This window comes from Schistocerca piceifrons, chromosome 5 (assembly GCF_021461385.2).
Source record: "Schistocerca piceifrons isolate TAMUIC-IGC-003096 chromosome 5, iqSchPice1.1, whole genome shotgun sequence".
In the NCBI taxonomy this organism is placed as follows: domain Eukaryota; kingdom Metazoa; phylum Arthropoda; class Insecta; order Orthoptera; family Acrididae; genus Schistocerca; species Schistocerca piceifrons.
Genome location: NC_060142.1, coordinates 359729226 through 359741778, shown reverse-complemented (window position 1 = coordinate 359741778; position 12553 = coordinate 359729226). Strand labels below are relative to the sequence as shown.

Below are 12553 nucleotides of genomic sequence, written 5' to 3'. Positions count from 1 at the left end.
TATCACACCCACGTGAATCAGCATTGATAGATGTTGTACTTCCTGTAGAGGAGACAGTGTCTATGGAACAGAGTAGTGCATGAGATACCTTTGCTATCTCTAGTAAATGAATCAGGCAGTCTACCCATTACACCCATTTGAAGATGCTCCCAGTCACTTGACAGTAATCTGAGCAATTTCCAGCTGATTACAAACCTCAGTTAACATGATTTCTGCCCAAGAACAGTATTCGCAATGGAGAAGCAGTCTAACATGTTAAATTTAAGTATGAGTGATCACAGATTTTTTCTGTGCTAATGTTTAGAGAAACAGCCACAGCATTCTCAAACCATTATGTATAAAATAAAGTTCATCTGAATACTAAACAAATGACTTTAAATGAGGGTCACTAATTCTGTTTTAATTTCATGATCTGTTATGCAGCAAGGTATTCATTTCCCTTTAAGATTTGAAACTACAACGGGCAAAACAGTGGTTTGTGTTATAACAAGTGAAAAACCTGGACAGCATAAACGATAATGCTGTGTCTTGAACTTTTGTTGAGGTTCATTTCAAAACATAAACAACAATGTTAAAAACATTGTCAATATATGACAAATGTTGACAATTTACACGACCTTAGACATGGAAACCTAATGGAACACAATGCAGCAGTTACAGTAAGTGCAAACCCAATGTTACACTGCAGTAGTTGATTTTGTAGGAGATAAGTCTCTTTGTGCTCACAAAAATTCAACCATTGACTTAGAATAAACACATCAGCAACTGGAAAAAGTGGAAATGTTGCACTAATTGCATAAGTAACTACAATGCAATGAGGATAAATGACTTTTACAAGATATTGCATCATATTATGAAGAACACACAACTGTAGCACTAAGTTTACTACAAGAAATTTTATGCACAAAACTCACAAACATCCAAACATACGTAAAAATATATCTTTCATCAGGTAAATACAGCTTAAATTAGGGAGCAAGGAGGATACTTCCTCAGAAATTTGTTGAAAGCATAAATGCAACTAAAAAATGAAAATATACAAATTTTCTGTGGCACTTGTAAATATATGAAAATCTGAATTTTGTTATAAGGCACACAAGCTTGACTCAATAATAATAATAATAATAATAATAAAACCATTGGAATTTCGATTGTGAATTAGGCCTGTCTTGTAAACACGGAGCTTATTTATGTCACTAAGCACTGGAAATACATGGATTTTTTACTTAGCCAAATTTGTGACATCTCCTACACTAGTGTTGTACTGCCTCAAGAATTTCGGTGTGAATTCTAGAAACAATTGGCCTTCAACTGTATTGAGCACCCGATATTTTAAGTACAAGTGCGAGAGAGTGAGAACATTTCTATCGATCCACTTGTTTCTATGTGCAGGTCAGAAGTTTGTTATTAGAAGACTGTAAGAAGGACGAGTCACTGATGATGACAGGTATTTGGCGCCAGTGCCACAGAAGACATGATGAAAACTCAGGGAATAATTATGTAATATTCTTTGATGTGTTAGTGTCTGTGGTGCTTGTAAAAAAGACTAATGAACAATTGAATATAGATTTCTATGCACATTCATGTATTGGAATCGCTTGATATTAGAGACTTTTATTTATTTATTTATTTTTTTCACACCTTAGCTCTGCATGAGGCAGGACGCATGTGACGTCCATAAATTATTGGATTGTTACTATGATATTGAACTTGTGTTTTATCAAGTCTGATGTTTTAAGACACCAGTTGGCTTGTCAGAGTTTACTTACTTATGTGAAAAAGAGTTAATTCTGCTTTGTGTTGAGAGATGAAAATATACCAATAATGAATTGAAAGTGTTCCACGAGTACAAAAATCATTTCAAGAATAGAGAAGTAGCTTAGTAAATTCCTGTAATCAGCTACAGACTTTGGAGAAGAAGCTTTAGGGAGATCGACATAGCTGATTATCCAGAGAAGAGAATCGGCAGCACACAATACGTAAGTAAACTGTGAGAGACATGTGAGTCTTGCACCTCAGTACCACACTGTCTTGTGTCATCCAAAAAATGTTAGAACAGGGCGACCGTGACAGGACCCAAAGAAAACAGCTATTTAAAGACAGAAACGAAAACAAGGCCTAACAAGATATGAGAACTGTTTCCAGTAATCGTATGGAGTCCAATAAACCGATGGAAGAAAGTTGTGAGTGCAATGCGGTAAAAGATGTGAGAAAGTAATAGTGGAGAAAACTGGAGAGAAGACCTCAACTTTTTGACTAAGAAGATTGGGAGTGGAGAGTAAGCCGTCTTCACACACATACATCGTGCCGACGCCAACGCAGTAACCAGCCACCGACGCAGACTGCACCAGCTGCTGCTCACCGGTGCTGACTCCTAGTCCACTCACCGCTAATGAGGCTGAAACCAACATTCAACGTCGCTGGTGCCAGTGTTGTTCACCTGCGCTGATTACACATTTGCTCACCAAGGCAGCTAGAACTCTATGCCGGGTGAGTGAAAACCAATAATTATTTGGTAAAAGTTGAGGGGACGGTTGAATGATAAACTGTTATTATAATTATTCTACTCAAGTGGTGAATTTTCTTTTAGATGATTACTAGGTCTAAGATCAATAAAATTATGGATCAAGAACAGTGACAAACTTCAGGACCAGCCATGGCCATGACAGTGAACAGGGACATGCCAGACTCGACTGAAGTGGCAAATTTAATCAAAGGACTAAGTCTAAAGTTAGACTCAGTAAATACTCATTCAAATGCTAGATTAGATGACCAAAGTGCTAAGTTGGATGACCAGAAGGCCGATTCAGCCACTCTAAGTGAAAAATTAGATGCTCAAAGTGAAACCTTGAACAGTCAAGCAGCAAATGTAGTTCGATTAAAGACTGAATTTGACTCTTTAAATAATAAAGGTAGAAACTCTGAAGTTAGATTTAAAGAGTGAAATCACTATTTCTTTGAATACTCTTGTAAATCAACTGTTCACTGATTTTAATCAGAGACAGAATGAAACTTTAAATATTCAAATGACAAATATAGGTTTGTTGCCTGTCAAAACAGACACACAAAGCAAAGAATCTAGTAATCGATGTGATGGCGTAGTTACTTTGGAGACTGAAAGTGATATCAAATATAATAATAAAGAACCTGATCTTAATGAAAAATTAGATTCCTGTGAAAATGTGTGTAATGTTAAATTTAATTCTGTAAGACAGGAAATGAATACTTCGAAGCGACCTAAGGAACTAATATCGATTATTCAATCGAAAATCCCAGGTGTTGCAACACGCGTTGCTAGTTCGTGAGTAAATAATGTAGGACGGAATGTCAGGGAAAAATTAACCAACTTGGACATGATAAATGCAAGTAGTCTGGCTGAACCATTTGAGCTAATTATTGATCGAGAAATTTCCGAGAGTATAATCAAGGGATCACAAATTTAGCATTGGGGGGCAGCGTGGAGGGTAAAAATCGTAGGAGGAGACCAAGAGAGGAATACACTAAGCAGATTCAGAAGGATGTAGGTTACAGTAAGTACTGGGAGATGAAGAAGCTTGCACAGGATAGAGTAGCATGGAGAGCTGTATCAAACCAGTCTCAGGACTGAAGACCACAACAACAAAACAATCTCTGGATATGTTGTAACTGTTGCTTTTTCCAAACCTAATGATGCTAACAAGGTTATGGATGACTTGCATGAAGAATTCAAACTTGTCCTTGACACAGTAGAAAATAAAATAACTTTACTTAATGTTGTGTTTCCTAGTAAAGTGGTGATTCTTCTGTCGTGGGGAGACTTTCACACAAAATTTAATGAGAATTACTGGTTTGCACTTGCTCAAGTGAGGTTAATGTCAGATCCATGGGATCTGGGCGGAGTCACATCTGTCTCCCAGGGACATTATTAATGTTCTGTGTTAATGGGCGGAGTGAGCACTGAACTCCCTTCAATTCTTCAACTAGTCTGTAATCTATTCCTCAATTCTTAAACTATCCTATAATGTTAGTAATATGGATAAACAGTGATCTCTAAACATGGAATGAAACAAATAGAATATAGTACTAGTATAAAGATAATATCATGGTACTATTCAAGCAGAACGATATCTAGACAACATAAACTGAACAGAATATTTTATGTGTGTGTAAAATATAGTGTAAAGTGATTAGCTAAACATCTATTTGATTGTAGTGTATAATTTTCTATTTTTATAGAATATTTTATACCTTTTGTGAGATGTAATGTAAATGGGAGGGTATGTATCACTTTTGGAAGGGGTGGGTAGTGTAAGTACAAGCATGACTAACACTAATCACACACACCACCTCGCAGACAAGTGTAACTTGTTGTTGTTGTTGTGGTCTTCAGTCCTGAGACTGGTTTGATGCAGCTCTCCATGCTACTCTATTCTGTGCAAGCTTCTTCATCTCCCAGTACCTACTGCAACCTACATCCTTCTGAATCTGCTTAGTGTATTCATCTCTTGGTCTCCCTCTACGATTTTTACCCTCCACGCTGCCCTCCAATGCTAAATTTGTGATCCCTTGATGCCTCAAAACATGTCCTACCAACCGATCCCTTCTTCTAGTCAAGTTGTGCCACAAACTTCTCTTCTCCCCAATCCTATTCAATACCTCCTCATTAGTTACGTGATCTACCCACCTTATCTTCAGCATTCTTCTGTAGCACCACATTTCGAAAGCTTCTATTCTCTTCTTGTCCAAACTGGTTATCGTCCATGTTTCACTTCCATACATGGCTACACTCCATACAAATACTTTCAGAAACGACTTCCTGACACTTAAATCTATACTCGATGTTAACAAATTCCTTTTCTTCAGAAACGATTTCCTTGCCATTGCCAGTCTACATTTTATATCCTCTCTACTTCGACCATCATCAGTTATTTTACTCCCTAAATAGCAAAACTCCTTTACTACTTTAAGTGTCTCATTTCCTAATCTAATCCCCTCAGCATCACCCGATTTAATTTGACTACATTCCATTATCCTCGTTTTGCTTTTGTTGATGTTCATCTTATATCCTCCTTTCAAGACACTGTCCATTCCGTTCAACTGCTCTTCCAAGTCCTTTGCTGTCTCTGACAGAAATACAATGTCATCAGCGAACCTCAAAGTTTTTATTTCTTCTCCATGGACTTTAATACCTACTCCGAACTTTTCTTTTGTTTCCTTTACTGCTTGCTCAATATACAGATTGAATAACATCGGGGAGAGGCTACAACCCTGTCTTACTCCCTTCCCAACCATTGCTTCCCTTTCATGCCCCTCGACTCTTATAACTGCCATCTGGTTTCTGTACAAATTGTAAATAGCCTTTCGCTCCCTGTATTTCACCCCTGCCACCTTCAGAATTTGAAAGAGAGTATTCCAGTTAACGTTGTCAAAAGCTTTCTCTAAGTCTACAAATGCTAGAAACGTAGGTTTGCCTTTTCTTAATCTTTCTTCTAAGATAAGTCGTAAGGTTAGTATTGCCTCACGTGTTCCAACATTTCTGCGGAATCCAAACTGATCTTCCCCGAGGTCCGCTTCTACCAGTTTATCCATTTGTCTGTAAAGAATTCGCGTTAGTATTTTGCAGCTGTGACTTATTAAACTGATAGTTCGGTAATTTTCACATCTCTCAACACCTGCTTTCTTTGGGATTGGAATTATTATATTCTTCTTGAAGTCTGTGGGTATTTCGCCTGTCTCATACATCTTGCTCACCAGATGGTAGAGTTTTGTCATGACTGGCTCTCCCAAGGCCATCAGTAGTTCTAATGGAATGTTGTCTACTCCCGGGGCCTTGTTTCGACTCAGGTCTTTCAGTGCTCTGTCAAACTCTTCACGCAGTATCGTATCTCCCATTTCATCCTCATCTACATTCTCTTCCATTTCTATAATATTGTCCTCAAGTACATCGCCCTTGTATAGACCCTCTATATACTCCTTCCACCTTTCTGCTTTCCCTTCTGTGGTTAGGACTGGGTTTCCATCTGAGCTCTTGATATTCATACAAGTGGTTTTCTTTTCTCCAAAGGTCTCTTTAATTTTCTTGTAGGCAGTATCTATCTTACCCCTAGTGAGACAAGCCTCTACATCCTTACATTTTTCCTCTAGCCATCCCTGCTTAGCCATTTTGCACTTCCTGTCGATCTCATTTTTGAGACGTTTGAATTCCTTTTTGTCTGCTTCATTTACTGCATTTTTATATTTTCTCCTTTCATCAATTAAATTCAGTATTTCTTCTGTTACCCAAGGGTTTCTATTAGCCCTCGTCTTTTTACCTACTTGATCCTCTGCTGCCTTCACTACTTCATCCCTCAGAGCTACCCATTCTTCTTCTACTGCATTTCTTTCCCCCATTCCTGTCAATTGTTCCCTTATGCTCTCCCTGAAACTCTCTACAACCTCTGGTTCTTTCAGTTTATCCAGGTCCCATCTCCTTAAATTCCCACCTTTTTGCAGTTTCTTCAGTTTCAATCTGCAGTTCATAACCAATAGATTGTGGTCAGAATCCACATCTGCCCCTGGAAATGTCTTACAATTTAAAACCTGGTTCCTAAATCTCTGTCTTACCATTATATAATCTATCTGATACCTTTTACTATCTCCAGGATTCTTCCAGGTATACAACCTTCTTTCATGATTCTTGAACCAAGTGTTAGCTATGATTAAGTTATGCTCTGTGCAAAATTCTACAAGGCGGCTTCCTCTTTCATTTCTTAGCCCCAATCCATATTCACCTACTATGTTTCCTTCTCTCCCTTTTCCTACTGACGAATTCCAGTCACCCATGACTATTAAATTTTCGTCTCCCTTCACTAGCTGAATCATTTCTTTTATTTCGTCATACATTTCATCAATTTCTTCATCATCTGCAGAGCTAGTTGGCATATAAACTTGTACTACTGTAGTAGGCATGGGCTTTGTGTCTATCTTGGCCACCATAATGCGTTCACTATGCTGTTTGTAGTAGCTAACCCGCACTCCTATTCTTTTATTCATTATTAAACCTACTCCTGCATTACCCCTATTTGATTTTGTATTTATAACCCTGTAATCACCTGACCAAAAGTCTTGCTCCTCCTGCCACCGAACTTCACTAATTCCCACTATATCTAACTTCAACCTATCCATTTCCCTTTTTAAATTTTCTAACCTACCTGCCCGATTAAGGGATCTGACATTCCACGCTCCGATCCATAGAATGCCAGTTTTCTTTCTCCTGATAATGACGTCCTCTTGAGTAGTCCCCGCCCGGAGATCCGAATGGGGGACTATTTTACCTCCGGAATATTTTACCCAAGAGGACGCCATCATCATTTAATCATACAGTAAAGCTGCATGTCCTCGGGAAAAATTACGGCTGTAGTTTCCCCTTGCTTTCAGCCGTTCGCAGTACCAGCACAGCAAGGCCGTTTTGGTTAATGTTACAAGGCCAGATCAGTCAATCATCCAGACTGTTGCCCCTGCAACTACTGAAAAGGCTGCTGCCCCTCTTCAGGAACCACATGTTTGTCTGGCCTCTCAACAGATACCCCTCCGTTGTGATTGCACCTACGGTACGGCCATCTGTATCGCTGAGGCACGCAAGCCTCCCCACCAACGGCAAGGTCCATGGTTCATGTAACTTATTCTTCACCATTTGCAGTTCCATAGATGTTGCTAAGATTTTTCTTCAGGGGCTTCGAAGGTGAAGGTGAGAATGTCCATTCTGTAGGAGACATTTAACATCATACCTCTTCCGGCCTCTCGGTCAAGTACGGGAGAAATAGGGATCCTGGGAAAGGGATTGGGAAGGGTTTTCCTGTCATTGGGGCTATCTTCTCTCTCTTCTTTGATCTTAGCAACCATTTCCACTTTTTCTTTCTTACTTCTCATCTGAGTACCAGTCTATCTTTCCCTCTTTCCATATGCATATACTTCTATCGCTGAAGTCCTTATTTTCTGTGGGTTCCAATAACCTTCAACTTATTTCATATAAGTAGGCCAAAGTATCAGGATACACAAACACACATCTACATACACACAACAATATACTTTAACATCTGAGTAGATGCACATATTACATTGTTGATAAAGATATATGTACATCTGAGTAAATGCACATATAACATTTTTGATATGTGATGGTTCTACATAATTATTTTTTTGTTGCTCTCAAATATATATTTACATGTATATAAAGACAGGAGAATAACAGTCAATGCAAGTGCCATGTTAGTCCTTTGACAAAAGGCAGAGTATCTACTGGGAGTTGGTAAATACAGGTAGACATAGCATCTACTTTGTGTGGGCGTGATACCTGTCTATATAGTAGGAGTGAGGAGTGAAAGAGGCTCTAAGGTATTAGGGGGAGTATTGGAAAGTGGAGTTAAGGTGTAAAGTAGAGTTGTAATTTTACCAGAGAATATTTAAGAATAGTATTCACAAAGATGTATGCCAGGGCAATGAACCAGGAGGCCTACGCAAGAAGGATATGGAGGGCACACTCGGCATTTATTGAATGAGAAAAAGGGTAGATAGGCAGACCTATGAAAGGCTGACCTACACTGCGCAGACAGGGGCACCAGGAAGAGGACTGACCTGTACCACAGGACAGGAATAAGAAAGGGGTACACCTACCAAAACGGAAGGAGAAAGGGTACTCCTGGGATCAACCAATGTAAGATATAGGTACTGTTCCTGAAGGGAAAAAGGGCAGTATCGTGACAGAAGCTACATGTTTAAAGGGATGAGTCTGGTAGGTTCGAGTTCTATGCAGCACTAGCATTTTTAAGTTTTAGATTTACAAGTGTCAGGAGAAGGGATCACTTTTATTCTACCCAGAATTCCTCCAGATTACAATAAACAATGAATAAGTACATACTTAGGAAAAGTAGTACATGAAGTAAGAACAAAGCTGTAGAGTATTCATGAGTTATGTACACCTGTAATTTACGACTGGAAGAGGAATAGAAAACAAAAATTTGGTACTCATGAATTTTTGGGGATTGAAAACAGTCAACTCCAAAATGGAATGAAAAGTTTAGGTTTTATAATTGTGGTAAAATATACACGGTTATTAGTAGAAGGAGATGTACTGTTAAAAGATAAAGAATTATCTTGTGAGATATTACTGTACATAATGAATCTACACCTACATCTACATTTATACTCTGCAAGCCACACAACGGTGCGTGGCGAAGGGCACCTTATGTGCCATTGTCATTACCTCCCTTTCCTGTTCCATTCGGGTATGGTTCGCAGGAAGAATGACTGCCTGAAAGCCTCCATGCACACTCAAATCTCTCTAATTTTACATTTGTGATCTCCTCGGGAGGTATAAATAGGGGGAAGCAATATATTCGATACCTCATCAAGAAACGCATCCTCTCGAAACCTGGACAGCAAGCTACACCGTGATCCAGAGCGCCTCTCTTGCAGAGTCTGCCACTTGAGTTTGCTAAACATCTCTGTAACACTATCACGCTTACCAAATAACCCTGTGACGAAATGCGCCGCTCTTCTTTGGATCTTCTCTATCTCCTCTGTCAACCCGACCTGGTACGGACCCGACACTGATGAGCAATACTCAAGTATAGGTTGAACGAGTATTTTGTAAGCCACCTCCTTTGTTTATGGACCACATTTTCTAAGGACTCTCCCAATGAATCTCAACCTGGCACCCACCTTACCAACAATTACTTTTATATGATCGTTCCACTTCACATTGTTCCATACGCATACTCCCAGATATTTTACAGAAGTAACTGCTACCAGTGTTTGTTCTGCTATCATATAATCTACATCTACATCTACATCTACATCTACATGATTACTATGCAATTCACATTTAAGTGCTTGGCAGAGGGTTCATCGGACCACAATCATAATATCTCCCTACCATTCCACTCCCGAACAGCGCGCGGGAAAAATGAACACCTAAACCTTTCTGTTCGAGCTCTGATTTCTCTTATTTTATTTTGATGATCATTCCTACCTGTGTAGGTTGGGCTCAACAAAATATTTTCGCATGCGGAAGAGAAAGTTTATGACTGAAATTTCGTAAATAGATCTCGCCGCGACGAAAAACGTCTTTGCTTTAATGACTTCCAACCCAAATCGCGTATCATATCTGCCACACTCTCTCCCCTATTATGTCATAATACCAAATGAGCTGCCCCTTTTTGCACCCTTTCGATGTCCTCCGTCAATCCCACCTGGTAAGTACCCCACACTGTGCAGCAATATTCTAACACAGGACGAACGAGAGTAGTGTAAGCTGTCTCTTTAGTGGACTTGTTGCATCTTCTAAGTGTCCTGCCAATGAAACGCAACCTTTGGCTCGCCTTCCCCACAATATTATCTATGTGGTCTTTCCAACTGAAGTTGTTCATAATTTTAACACCCAGGTACTTAGTTGAATTGACAGCCTTGAGAATTGTACTATTTATCGAGTAATCGAATTCCAACGGATTTCTTTTGGAACTCATGTGGATCACCTCACACTTTTCGTTATTTAGCATCAACTGCCACCTGCCACACCATACAGCAATCTTTTCTAAATCGCTTTGCAACTGATACTGGTCTTCAGATGACCTTACTAGACGGTAAATTACAGCATCATCTGCAAACAACCTAAGAGAACTGCTCAGATTGTCACCCAGGTCATTTATATAGATCAGGAACAGCAGAGGTCCCAGGACGCTTCCCTGGGGAACACCTGATATCACTTCAGTTTTACTCGATAATTGTAAATAAAGGATCCTTCTTTCTATGTATTTGCAATACATTACAATTGTCTATGATAAGGGTCAGTTGCCACTCCCTGCACCAAGTGCCTATCTGCTGCAGATCTTCCTGCATTTCGTTGCAATTTTCTAATGCTGTAACTTCTCTGTATACTACAGCATCATCCGCAAAAAGCCGCATGGAACTTCCGACACTATCTACTACGTCATTTATATATATTGTGAAATGCAATGGTGTCATAACACTCCCCTGTGGCACGCCAGAAGTTACTTTGTCTGTAGACGTCTCTCCATTGAGAAAAACGTGCTGTGTTCTGTTTGCTAAAAACTCTTAAATTCAGCTACACTTCTGGTCTGATATTCTGTAGGCTCTTACTTTATCAGGCAACAGTGCGGAACTATATCGAATGCCTTCTGGAAGTCAAGGAAAATGGCATCTACCTGGAAGCCTGTATCTAATATTTTCTGAGTCTCATGAACAAATAAAGTGAGTTGGGTCTCACACGAGTGCTGTTTCCGGCATCCATGTTGATTCCTACAGAGTAGATTCTGGGTTTCCAGAAACGACATGATACACGAGCAAAAAACATGTTCTAAAATTCTACAACAGATCAATGTCAGAGATATAGGCCTATAGTTTTGCGCATCTGCTTGACGACCCTTCTTGAAAACTGGAAATACCTCTTCTCTTTTCCAGTCACTTGGAACCTTCTGTTCATCTAGAGACTTGTGGTACACAGCTGTCAGAAGGGGGCAAGTTCTTTTGCGTACTCTGTGTAGAATCGAATTGGTATCCCGTCAGGTCCAGTGGACTTTCCCCTGTTGAGTGATTTCAGTTGATTTTCTATTCCTTGGACACTTATTTCGATGTCAGCCACTTTTTCATTTGTCTGAGGATTTAGAGAAGGAACAGCTTTGGAGAAAGGTGTTTAGTATTTCAGCTTTGCGTGTTTCATCCTCTGTTTCAATGCCATTATCATCCTAGAGTGTCTGGATATGGTGTTTCGATCCACTTACTGATTTAATGTTAAGACCAGAACTTCCTAGGATTTTCTGTCAAGTCGGTACGTAGAATTTTACTTTTGAATTCACTGAACGCTTCACACATAGCCCTCCTTACACTAACTTTGATATTGTTTAGCTTCTGTTTGTCTGAGAGATTTCACATATAGCCCTCCTTACGCTAACTTTGACATTGTTTAGCTTCTGACTGTCTGAGAGATTTTGGCTGCGTTTAAATCTGCAGTGAAGCTCTCTTTGCTTTTGCAGTAGTTTCCTAACTTTGTTGTTGAACCACGGTGGGTTTTTCCCATCCCTCACAGTTTTACTTGGCGCATACCTGTCTAAAACGCATTTTATGATTGCCTTGAACTTTTTCCATAAAAACTCAACATTGTCAGTGTCAGAACAGAAATTTTCATTTTGATCTGTTAGGTAGTCTGAAATCTGCCTCCTATTACTCTTACTAAACAGATAAACCTTCCTCTCTTTTTTTTATATTCCTATTTACTTTCATATTCAGGGATGCTCCAATGGCCTTTGATCACTGATTCCCTGTTCTGTGCATACAGAGTCGAAAAGTTTGGGTCTGTTTGTTATAAGTAGGTCCAAGATGTTATCTCCACGAGTCAATTCTCTACTTAATTGCTCGAGGTAATTTTTGGATAGTGCACTCAGTATAATGTCACTCAATGCTCTGTCCCTACCACCTGTCCTAAACACCTGAGTGTCCCAGTCTATATCTGGTAAATTGAAATCCCCACCTAAGCCTATAACATGCTGAGGAAATTTATGTGAAATGTACTACAGATTTT

At 39.3% G+C, this 12553-nt stretch overlaps 1 protein-coding gene across 1 annotated transcript in view; it reads right to left on the bottom strand.

Moving 5' to 3' along the window:
• LOC124798989 (dynein axonemal heavy chain 10) overlaps positions 1-12553 on the bottom strand; it is a 1080466-nt gene that overhangs the window by 625558 nt on the left and 442355 nt on the right. The gene's annotated exons all lie outside the window — the stretch shown is intronic.